The 12794-nt window shown below is 35.3% G+C and overlaps 1 protein-coding gene and 1 pseudogene across 2 annotated transcripts in view; both read left to right on the plus strand.

Annotated features, from left to right (window-relative positions):
- PDE4D (phosphodiesterase 4D) overlaps positions 1 to 12794 on the plus strand; it is a 1196841-nt gene that overhangs the window by 33988 nt on the left and 1150059 nt on the right. The gene's annotated exons all lie outside the window — the stretch shown is intronic.
- Positions 1970 to 2088, plus strand: LOC120365945 (5S ribosomal RNA; annotated as a pseudogene).

Raw genomic sequence — 12794 nt, forward strand, 5'->3', positions numbered from 1 at the left:
AACACAGTAAAGGAAGTCCTAATAAAAGGAATTTGTCAAGAAAAAGAAACAAAAGATCCACATCAGAAAGAAAGAAGTAAAACTATCTCTCTTGGCAGATTACATGATCTTATATGTAGACAACCCTCTTAAAGAATCTACAGAGATCTGTTGAAACAAGCAAATTCAGTAAAGTTGCAGAATATGAAATCAACGTGTTAAACTCACATTTGCATCTGTAAACTATAATGAACTATCTGTAAAGGAAATTAAGAAAAAATTTTATCTACACTTGCATCAAAAAATATAATATTTAGGGATAAACATAACCAAGAAGGTGAAAGACTGAAAACTACAAAACGTTAATGAAAGAAATTAAAGAAGATGCAAACAAATAGAAAGACATTTTGTGTTTACGCATGGGAAGACTTAATACTGTTAAGATGTCCATACTACCCAAAGATTCAATACAATCCTTATCATAATCCCAGTGGTGGCCGAATGCAGTGGCTCACATCTGTAATCCTAGCACTTTGGGAGGCTGAGGTGGGCAGATCATTTTGGGAACAAGATGAAATGTTGCTTCTTAAGGAGATTTATGAAGTTTTTTGTTTGCTCTATGTTTAATTATTTGCTGAGTCCACTTATCACATTGAGATGGGAATTTGCACAAGATCTTTGTACTTGGTTAGAGGGAATAAAAAGAGCACACTTACCAAATAATCAGAGTGTGTTATCACATAATTCAGCTTGTGATTTGCTGACCGTTGATTCTGTGGTATAAAAGATAAGTTACTTTTTATTGTTTTAAGGCTAGAAATGTAAGTTCTATTTTTGTCGATGTTACTACATCCCACAAAGTGTCTATATAAGCTGTTTCCATTCATGATAAGTGGCTGTGATGCATGAGTATACCCACATTTTTACCGGCATGTCTAGAGACAAACTCATGAGTTTGCCTAGTTGCCTTTTATTCGGTATTCACAGACTTCTAAACTTTCAGAGTTTGGGTTGAAAAAGATAGAAATGCTCAGCCATACTTCAAGGGACATGGGTGAACTTGATTATTGAGGCCAAGTCTTCTATCTCTGTTTAGATGCAAACCTAGTACTTAGGAACCTTGTCATGTCTATTTTTTGCAAAATACCTTCTGTACTTCTCAAGATTAATAACTGGTTTTATAATGACAGAGGATACAGAATTTAGCCTCTGAATAGAAATGGCTGTTTATTTGCCATTTGAAAGTATCTTTTTCTGACACCTACCAACCAGTAAGCATAGATTTCTGAGTGACACTTTTTAAACACAAAAGTCACCCATTTATCTTATTACATAGTGCCTCTGTCAACTAAACAGTGCATTTAGTAGTAATGATAACACATTAAGAGTTTAGTTTTTTGTGGTTTACAAGTTATTTTCCACATTAATTGTCCCATTGGACACCCCAAAATTCTAAAAAGTGGTCATGTAATTTATTATGCCATTTTATACAGGGAAACTGATGAGGAAACAGACTCAGAGAACAAGCCTAGTTTGCACAGCTAAGAACTATTAAAGCCAGAATTTCCGGGTCCGTCCATGATCTCTTACTATTTTACTTCAGCCCTGTAAGATTCATGGTTGTATTTCCTTCCATATAGAACTATGGAATAATAATTATTGGTTTAGAATGTTATATAGTCCATTTTATACAAATTGTCTATGTATTAATATATATATAGTACTAGCATAGTACTTGTATATATAAATATATACATATATACACGTGTATGTATGTATGTGTGTGTCGTAGGATGCTATGACATGTATGTCATAGAATGCTCTGAGAATGCATAAGAAGGGAACATAGTCCTAGATTATTATAAACTTTCACTCTGTGCTGAAAGTCTTCCATTAAATGATACCAGAATATAGAATCTACTGAACATTCTAAATGATCAGTTGGAAGAGGAAGTTCATGTTTGAGAAACTTGCTTAACGATTATATTTAGTCTACCGCCATACCACCCTGAACACACCCAATCCCATCTGATCTCAGAAGCTAAGCAGGGTCGGTCCTGTTTATTACTTGGATGGGAGACCACCTGGAAATACCAGGTGCTATAGGCTTTAAAAAAAATTACATTTAGTGGAAAAGAAAGATAATAACTCAGTACATGTAACTAGCAGGCTAAAGGAAAGTGTCCACGGTTGCTATGATTTGAATATATCTCTCAAAATTCCTGTATTAGAAACTTAATCCCCAATGTAGCAGTGTTTAGCAAGTAGAACTTTTAAGAGGTAATGGGGTCATAAGAGTTCTCTGTAGTGAATAGATTAATGCTGTGATCATGGGAGTGAGTTAGCAATTGCAGGAGTGGCTTTGGTATAAAAGCAAGCTCTCTCTGTTTCATGTGCTCTCACCATAGGACGCTTTCTGCCATGCCTTTGCCAGATGCTGATACCATGCTCTTGGGCTTCCCAGTCTCCAAAACAATAAGCCAAATAAACTTATTTTCTTTGTAAATTACTCAATCCATAGTATTCTCTTATAGCAACAGAAAATGGACTAAGACAGTGGTTTCAGGTCTGGATTTCAAAATGTAAACCTAAAAAAAAGAAAGAATGGGAAGAGGTCTTATAAAAATATCAATTTAGTGGTCAACTTTATTGACCACAGTTTTAAACATAGAGAGCTGTCATATATTATCAAACACTGTGGTGAAATACCACATTTTTGTTCATAGGAGTTCTCCATAGCAAAATTCCTTAATCTCTCTTTACTTTGCCTTGAAAGGCAAAGGACTTTTTTACCAGCATGTATAGAGTAGCACCCCTAGGACTTCCTTATCTCTCAAAGACTGCAACTTAAATAAGCATTTGAGTTTCCCATACAGGAACTTCTTTGCAAGCTTGGCTTAGAAAACAGCCATGTTCTATTCAGAACTCTTTGAATTTCTGGTTAAATAAAAATGTCAACTGTGATTTGATTAAATAAGTCTATGTATATCCTACTGTAAGTTCCCATTGGCAGCTATGTCCTTGTGCTTAGTGATTGCAAGATGAAGGTAACTGTTAAGGATAGTGTTTCTGAACCTGAAGTTACTATAAAACCTTTAGGGAGTGTTTGGACTCTAGGAAATTATGTACAAAATTATAATGACTCATTTGTACAGTCATCCCTTGGAATCTGTGGGGGATTGATTCTGGGAGCCAAATACCAATACTGCAGATACAAAACCCAGTGGATGCTCAAGTTCCTTACATAAAATGGTACAGTGTTGATATATAACCTATATCCTTCCATACACTTTACATTATCTCTAGATTACCTCTAATAACTAATAAAATGTAAATGCTATGTATATCGTTGTTATAAAAAATAAAGATGATGATGTTTTTTGTTGTTGTATTGTTATTTTTGTGGAATATATTAAATCCCCAGTTGGTTAAATTGTGGATGAAAAACCTACTGATACAGAGGGTCAACTGTATATTCTCTTGGGAAGGATATTCAGAGCTTTCATTAGAGACTTAAAAGGAACCTGTATTACTCCTCCACTCCACCTACAAAAAAGTTAGGATCTGCTACTTGGAAGGAGCAATAAACTATCCATTGTATTCTTTAGCTATATCATAGAAAATAGGCTAAAACCCCATGGGTTGCAATGAAAGCAATGTTAAGATGACTCTTAAGTAACTTAGAACTGTTGAGGACTTTGTTAATTAAAATCTCTTTCTTGTAGCTACTCCCCCAGAAATCAGGAAATAAGAATAGTTCAGATTAAGGTCTCATAAATAAACATACAGCTTGTGAGTCCTTGGGGGTAGAGAAGTCACTCACAGTTGCCAAGAGCAGCTCCGTGCTTGCTGTATAGCGGATACAGCCTCAACATCTTCCTTCAGGCAAGGCATTAACCCCACGGTTAATGGACTGGTCACCAGTTTTTATTTTATTTTTACAAATCTACCATCCCATTGATTTAAGTTCAGGCCACTTTTCTGTCTTTTATTTTGTTACTGTCGTTATTTGTTTTTAAGTTAGGATGCATTTTAACAGCCTTTAGAAGCCGCTGCTGAAATTGACATTGGGGGAAGGGTTCCCCTTCCTGCTAGAGTGAAGAAGGGAGAGAGGTATTGCGTTTCTGTTAGGTAACCTCAGTCTCTTTCAAGACCTTCCACCACATGACGAGTGTACACCAGTCGGGAGAGGGTAGCCGCCTGCCTAGGAGCCTTGCTTCCAATTATTCCCTTCCCAATGTGATTCATCCAGACTTAACCCTCCGTGCACTAAAGCAAACCTGATAGAGAGGCAGTGGACACCACAGCTTCTCCCCAGCCAGGTGCCTTTTACATCGGGTTTGTTCTCCTTCCATGGTGTGTTGCCGACATTGTCACTGAGTCCCATGTGAGGTGCTGGTGAGTATTACCTTTCATCCGTGCCATGCTCTAGAACCTTGACCCTGATAGTTCACCACCTCTGATGGATCCCTGTTTTAAATAAAATGATTCATGTTAAAGCCTGTCAAAAAAAAAAAATGAGAATCTACTAATGAGAATCTACTAACTCCATGAAAGAAGAGGTGATAAATATAATTGTCTTCATTCTTGATAGCTTTTAGATGGGTTCTAATCCTACAAGGGGCTTACTTACCTTTCTAGCTTTGGCTTCTATAAAACAGTCCTATAACCTTTTAATAAAGGTTTAATAAAGGCCTAAGCCAAGATAAGTGAGTTTCATACATTCAAACAGTCCCCTACCTGTGAGGGTTAACTAATTTTAAAACTATTCTTGAAATTCAGCCTTAATTTGCTTTTGCTCAAGCTGAGTCACTAATCTGTGCTGAGAACCCATTATCTATTCTTTGTTAGGTTCTACAGTCTACCTCTAGGGTACATTTCATAGTCCTTAATGTCTCTTCTATATAACTGATTATTTATATAATTTTATGATATGTTAAATACTTTGGCTGAATATCAAACACATTTCATCTAATCTTTCAATTCTGCAACAGTATTACTGGGCAACATTTTTATTCTTGGTGAACACTATTTCTTTCTTTTCTCCTTCTATTCCTTCCTTCTTTTCTCTCTCTTTCTGTCTTTTAAATGTTTGTGATATCAGGCTATGAGGAGCCAGGTGGAAGAGCACAGAATTAGATACCAGAAAGCATCCGTAGTCCAACTCACTGAGTAAAGTGAGTCCTAGTCATCTTATCTCTCCTGGCCTCACTTTTACCCTTAAGTGATGAAACTATACCCAAGTTCCTCCTAGTTTAAACATTCCATAGTTCAATTATTCCATTGCCATTCTGGAATATACCATGTAATATAGAAATTACTAGAAAATTTATTGAAAATATACATTTTCCAAATTTATTGGAAATACTTTTTAAATAATTCTATATTGATAGAACACATACGATAGTTCATGGATATATTGTGCACTTTGATTAAAGAAGACAAAACATGATCTGGAAAATTAATTGTTTCAAGAAATGATTTAAAAAGTTATTCATATTCTAACTTATTAAAGGTCCAAAACAATAATACAAATTAAATAGATTAAATCATTTTTTAAAATTAAGGACATAAAAAAGACAAAAACAGTTGAAATGGTGACAAGTTGCATAACGTGGAGCTTTGATGATTAACAGGCAATGTACATCAGTAAAATTAGTTGGTAAATACTAATAAATATTTAGCATTAACATTAAAATTAGCATGTATATGAAACTTTGACATTTAATTCTACTTCATGCATTCGTGATGTACCCAACACTTATTTCTCAATTATTTCAATGTGGATTCTTGCATGATAATAACAATTATAGAAGTATGTTTAAATACATTAAATATATTTTATAAAAAAACAATGTTGTTGGTAATTTGTCTTCTTAGAATACTCAGCATCTTATAGTTTGAGAAAAACTGAGCTATCTGAACCTAAATACTATATATGTTTCCAATGCATAGCCTATTTTCCCTTCCTTTTCCTCTACTGCCCACATGCTTACATGCATTATTATTGGGTTATTGTATTGGGTTATTGTATTGAGTTATTCTCCCATGGGCGTTTGTATTCTGTGGCATTACATATCTTTTATAGCAGTAAGTTTGGCACTAAAATTTTATAGTAGTCAATGGCAGTGATTCTTTTATAGGTTTAAACTTACCTGACTGTATTATATCTCTTGATAATAGTCTTAAAGGGTTTTCATTGCAACTAATGTGAATGATTAATTAAAATGCCTCCTATTATGAACTTGAAATGTGTACATTAAAAAAGGGTGTAAGTTATAATCATTGGTTCATTTTTTCCTTTATAGATCTTGAGAAAAACCTGGTAAGTGTAGCATTGCCATTTTGTAACTAATCCTTCATATAATGAACGTAAGCCTCCATTATCTTGAATGAATTGGTTCATTTAGGAACCCCTTTGGCTTAGTGCTGAACTGTATATCCTACTTAAGGAGCCAAACATTATGAAGCAACTGTAGCAGTGTATAGCAGCAACTTCACCATTTTGTATTTTTAAACTTCTGCCTTCAGGGATAAATATATTTATTGTAGAACCATCCTAGCTTCTGAGATCTCACTGTGAGTACTTGAGTGAGCAGAGTTGTATAGGATAAAGAGATTTCTGATTTCCAAAAATGGGATTACTGGGTTAAAATATAATCCTACTTTCAGAAAAAAGAAAAAAACAAGCAGCACTCCATGATACAATTTCACTATTCTGAACACAATTTTATTTCACTCATTATAAACAATGTGAATGTAGATACCAACATTGCAATTATGACTAATAATTGGAGGTAATTATTTATAGTAGTTACATGCCAGTATATATATTTACCATTTATACTGATATTAATGATTTTTATTTTTAAAGTAGCCACAGAAGTCATATAGCATGGTTTAGTGAAGTTTGGTTCACATTTGTAGGTACTTCAGAAATATCATCTCTGAGAACACACACACACACTTAAGTTCAGTGAGTTCAGTGAGAATGCATGTAATTCAAAGAATAACATAAGCAAGAATTTAAACTTCTATGTATGTTTCGGTCTGCCTGAGTGTTATAAGCAAGAAAATTATTCTTTAGAATAACAAAAGACATTTCCAGATTCCAAAAAAAAAAAAAAAAAAAGAGAGAAAAAAAAAACTACAGAAATAGCAGATAAGGAATTACAGGGCTACTAGCAATCTAACTGATGTGGAACATCTTGGTAAACAGTCCCATGAAATAATATATATATATATAAGATTGATTGAATAAACATATTCCAAAGCATTGATATACCACATTGTTCTTCCCTTGGCTATGTTCTGCCCAACATTTTAACAAGGGGTTACATCAAAGCACAGACTAATGCTAATCAACTTGGTGGAAAATATTTAAAGTTCAATGGAATCCTAAGCAAAAAGAGCAAAGCTGGAGGCATCATGCCACCCAACTTCAAACTACATACTACAGGGGTATGGTAACCAAAACAGCATGGTACTGGTACTGTAACAGACACATACATAGACCAAAGAAACAGAATAGAGACCCCAGAAATAGTACCGGATCCCTACAACCATCCTTTCTTTGACAAACCTGAAAAAGCAAGCAATGGGGAAATGATTTCCTATTCAATAAACGGTTCTGGGATAACGGCCATATACAGAAAACTGAAACTGGACCCCTTCTTTACACTATATACAAAAATAAACTCAAGGTGGATTAAAGGCTTAAATGTAAAACCCAAAACTATAAAAATCCTAGAAGAAAATCTAGGCAATACTATTCATGACATGGGCACAGGCAAAATTTCATGATGAAAATGCCAAAAGCAATTGCAGAAAAAACAAAAATTGGCAAATGGGATCTAATTACAGTGCTTCTGTACAGCAAAAGAAAGTAACAACAGAGTAAACAGACAACCTACAGAATGGGAGAAAATTTTTGCAATGTATCCATCTGACAATGGTCTAATATACAACACCTATAAAGAAGTTAAATACATTTACACCACCACCGTTAAAAGGTGGGCAAAAGACATGAACAGATACTTCTCAAAAGAAGACATTCATGTGGCCAACAAACATATGAAAAAAAGCTCAACATCACTGTTCATTAGAGAAATGCAAATCAAAACCACAATGAAATACCATCTCACACCAGTCAGAATGGCTGAGATTAAGAAGTCAATAAACAACAGATGCTGGTGAGGTTGTTGAGGAAAAGGAATGCTTTTACATTTTTGGTCGGAGTGTAAATTAGTTCAATCATTGTGGAACACAGTGTGGCAATTCCTTAAAGACCTAGAGGCAGAAATATCATTTAGCCCAGCAATCTCATTATTAGGTATATACCCAAAGGAATATAATTCGTTCTATCATAAAGACACAAGCACATGTATGTTCATTGCAGCACTGTTCACAATAGCAAAGACATCTAATCAACCTAAATTCCTATCAATGGCAGATTTGGTAAAGAAAATGTGATAGATATACACCATGGAATACTATACAGCCATAAAAAATAAGATTATGCCTTTTATGGGAACACAGATGGGGCTGGAGGCCATTATCCTTAGCAAACTAATGCAGGAACAGAAAACCAAAGTATCAGATGTTCTCATGTATAAGTGATGATCAGAACATATGGATACATTGAGGGTAGGGTAACAATACACACTGGGGCCTGTTGAAAGTTAGTGAGGTGGGAAGAGGGAGAGAATCAAGAGAATAGCTAACGGATGCTTAATACCTGGATAATGGGATGATCTATGCCGCAAACCACCATGGCACACATCTACCTATGTAACCAATATGTACATGCTGCACATGCACATTCTGCTCATGTACCCCTGAATTTAAAATACAATTTTGAAATTAAAAAAAGAATGTATCTAAGTGCAAGTTAATCTGAAAAACATATGTATTAACTGAGCATACTCCCAATCCCAATAACATAGGTGTTTTTCTTTAGCAAGGAATAGGAAAAGAATGGATAATGGGTGGATACCTAGTAGTAGTCTTTGTCGGAATGAGTCAAGCAGTTATAATAAATTTGGATCTCAGCCAAAAGAAAAAGAAAAAAGAAATGTGTGGCAATGCTATGGTTAAAAAATAACATAATACCTACCACTTTGGGAGGCCAAAGAGGGTAGATCACTTGAGGTCAGGAGTTTAAGACCAGCCTGGCCAGCATGATGGAACCCTGACTCCACCAGAAATACAAAAATTAGCTGGGCAAGGTGGCAGATGCCTGTAATCCCAGCTACTTGGGAGGCTGAGGCACGAATCACTTGAACCTGGAAAAAGGAGGTTGCAGTGAGCTGAGATCACACCACTGCACTCCAGCCTAGACAACAGAGGAAGACCTCATCTCAAAACTTTAAAAAAAAAAAAAAAAAAAAAAAAAAAGATACTCCAGAAATAACAAGGCACAATCTAACAGAAAACAAATGTTAAGTTCTGATTTAGGCTTTAAGAAAATTTTTTTTAAAGCAATATCACAAGTACTGAAAGATCTCATTGTGTGGACAGTTCTCATGAAAAATGGTAATTCATTGCAAGTACTATATCATATGTGTGATAAGTCTATCTAAAAATCTTGTAAATTGAATCCTTCTTGAGAGAAAGAAAATCAACATTAACTGAAACATTACTGCTCAGACGAGAATGGTAGCAGTAGTTCATCGTGCTCAAACAATTGTCAGACCACCTATGGAATATCCTGCACAGTGGAAAGTTAGAACAGTTTCCCAGTGTATTCTGTAGAGCAGTAGCTCATAGAACATTAATGATTCTTATGAAGAGGAAAGGTCTATTGTCGAAGAAGCTTGGAAAGGATGAGTTGTTAAGCAAAAGGTGTCTTTTGAGCAGTAATTTTCATGGTCTTTAATATACCAATTTGCATTCCACCTGTCCAAGACAAGGGAGCATTAAGGAAACTTGGAGAGAAATGTCCCACCTTAGTGTCCTGAAAGGATATGCTTTCCTCTATAGCTACTTACTTTCTACTTTCATCCTCTGACCTTTCCTCCCGGAATATGGTCCTCTCATCATCTCTTCTCCCTATAAAAAGAAAGATGATTTCTTTCTCCAGTGGCTCCTAACTTCTTTCCACAAACACAGGTGCTCTGTCTGATAAGCATCATTTCAACTTTGCTTCTCCATCCAGATACCTACTGTCTTTACCTTTCCTGTTACTGCTTCTGATATTTGACGGGTTTTCCTTTTCCCTTCCCCCATTTTTGAGCAAAAGACTACTTTTTCTTTCGTAGATCATCTTGCACACTGGTTTTCCATGGCATATGCCTGGAGGCATGCTCAACTAGATATGTTAAGTAGAGGCAGAAAGAAATTAGATCTGGCAATTAGATCTGACTTTGTCCATTCTGGCTGCTATAACAAAATAGCATAAATTCAGTAGCTTACAAACAATAGACATTTATCTACTGAAGTTTTGGAGGCTGAGAAGTCCAAGATCAAGGTGCCAGCAGATTTGGTGTCTGGTGAGGGTGTGCTTTTTCTTTCATAGATGACACCTTATAGCTATGTCTCACATGGTTAAAGGGGTGAGTGGTCGCTCTTGGACCTCTTTTGTAATGACCTCACGAGGGTCCCATCTCGAAATACTGTCACATTAGTGATTAGGTTTCAATGTACACATTTTGAAGGGACACAAACATTTAGAGCATTCCAAGGCCATGTTTGTCTTTCAGTTAATAAGGGTTTCATTGAGGAGGAAGAGTAGAATTATGTGAGCTTACTCCAGAGCAAAGTTTACTAATCTCCTGTGTGTGTGTATGGAGAGTGTATAAATCCTGAATCCTTTCAACAGAGAGGGTACACCTCTGAATGCCTTCCAGTCCAGCTGGCCCTCTGTACCCGTGGTTTCTGCATCCTGGGATTCAACTAACCATAGATTTAAAATGTTTTTTTAAAAAAAGTTTGTGCTGGACATGTATGAAATTTTTTCTTGTCATTATATTTTAAATAATACAGTATAAGAATTATTTATGCAACATTTACATTCTACTAGGCTTTGTAATAAATCTAGAGATGATTTCAAATATATGAGAGGATGTACATGCATTATAGACAAATACTATGTGATATCATTATTTCATATATCATATTAGTATTCCCTATTAGGGGCTTGAGCATCCATGGATTTTGGCATCTGCCAGAGGTCCTGGCACCAATCTCCCATGAATACTGAGGGACAACTGTATGATGTTTTTTTGGTTGTTTTTTTGTTTGTTTTTAGAGACAAGGTCTGCTATGTCACCCAGGCTAGAGTGTAGTGGTGTGATTGTAGCTCACTGCAGCCTTAAACTCCCAGTCTCAAGCAGTCCTTCTGCCTCAGCTTCCCTAGTAGCTAGGACCACAGGTGTGGGTCACCACCTGGCTCATTTTTATTTTTTATTTTTTTTATTTTTATTTTTGTGGAGATGGGGTCTTTACAAAAAGAGATGTCACTGAGGTTGGTCTCAAACTCCTGGCCTCAAGTGATACTCCTGCCTTGGCCTCCTAAAATGCAAGGATTACAGGTGTGAGCTACCACACCCAGCCTGTATAATGTTTATAAACACAAAATAAAATTGTAGAATTAAAAAGAAAATGAGTTGAATTAGAACAAATTATAAAAATATTAAAATAAATTTTTGGTATAGTTATATATGTATAACTTTAATATATTAAATAATAAGATCTAGCAGAGCACATATCTAACATAGTTAATTTTGAAGTGCTCACAACAAGTCTAATGAGATAAAAAGGTATTGATTTTTCCTGGCAACAAAGTCACAAACAACAGTGGTTTGGTAACTATATTCATAATTGAAGAAAATGATATTTTTTATTACAAGTTAGTGAAAATACAAATGTAAAGTTTTTCATCCAAGTTTATCCATCTCCTGAATTCTTTGTGAACTCCAGTTAAAAACTACTAAATAGTAGAGTAGATAGTTACAAGGAGTCAGATTTAAGCTCATTATATGTATGTAAAGCCTTAATAATTAAGATGTCCTGGAGTAAAAAGATTTTCTCCTAAGGTAGTGATCTACCTGTTAATGGAAATACCTGGTTAGCATCTAGAAAAATACTGTAGATGTTGTGATCTAACACTGGTTAATGTTAGCTAGCATGTACTGAGTGCTTGCTGTGTTTTAAGCACTGAGTTAGGAAAAATGTATGCATCATGTCTTTTGATTTTCATACTAGTTACATGAGGTTATCTCTACATCATAGATAATACAATTTTGATATTTGTTAAAAGTTGACTGCAGTAAGTGGCAGAGGATGAACTCTAACCCAGATCTAGGTGACTCCCAAGCCTGTAACTGGAGACTATTTTGAGAGAGATTGGTGAGAGAATTGGAGATCATCTTGTTCATCCTTTTCATTTGATAAATATGAGGACACTGAGAACTCACATAAGTCAGGTAACTTACTTCAGGTTACACAGTTTGTAGCAGAACCAGAAAATGGACTTTGATGCCTTTTTATGTGGAAACATGAGCTTTTGTTATTTGGTTCTCCATCTGGTGGAAGCAGAATACAACCTGAAGAGAGAGGCAGTGGACTACACCATGACTTGAACAGAGTACACGGTAACTTCCCATTTCACTTAGACAGCAGGGATAGGCCTGCAAGTGTCTTTACCTATGTCAGTGCATTGATTCACTATGAAGACAAATTTACTTGAATAACATTTTAAATGTAACAAATATTGGACTGTCCAATACTAAAATGTGTGCCTTTGATAATATTTATATTATGAATAAAAATGTGCTCTTTTAACCAGGTCCTCATCTATTTTACCAGAAAGTGTC

The sequence above is a fragment of the Saimiri boliviensis genome, chromosome 1, assembly GCF_048565385.1.
Source record: "Saimiri boliviensis isolate mSaiBol1 chromosome 1, mSaiBol1.pri, whole genome shotgun sequence".
Classification (NCBI taxonomy): Eukaryota; Metazoa; Chordata; class Mammalia; order Primates; family Cebidae; genus Saimiri; species Saimiri boliviensis.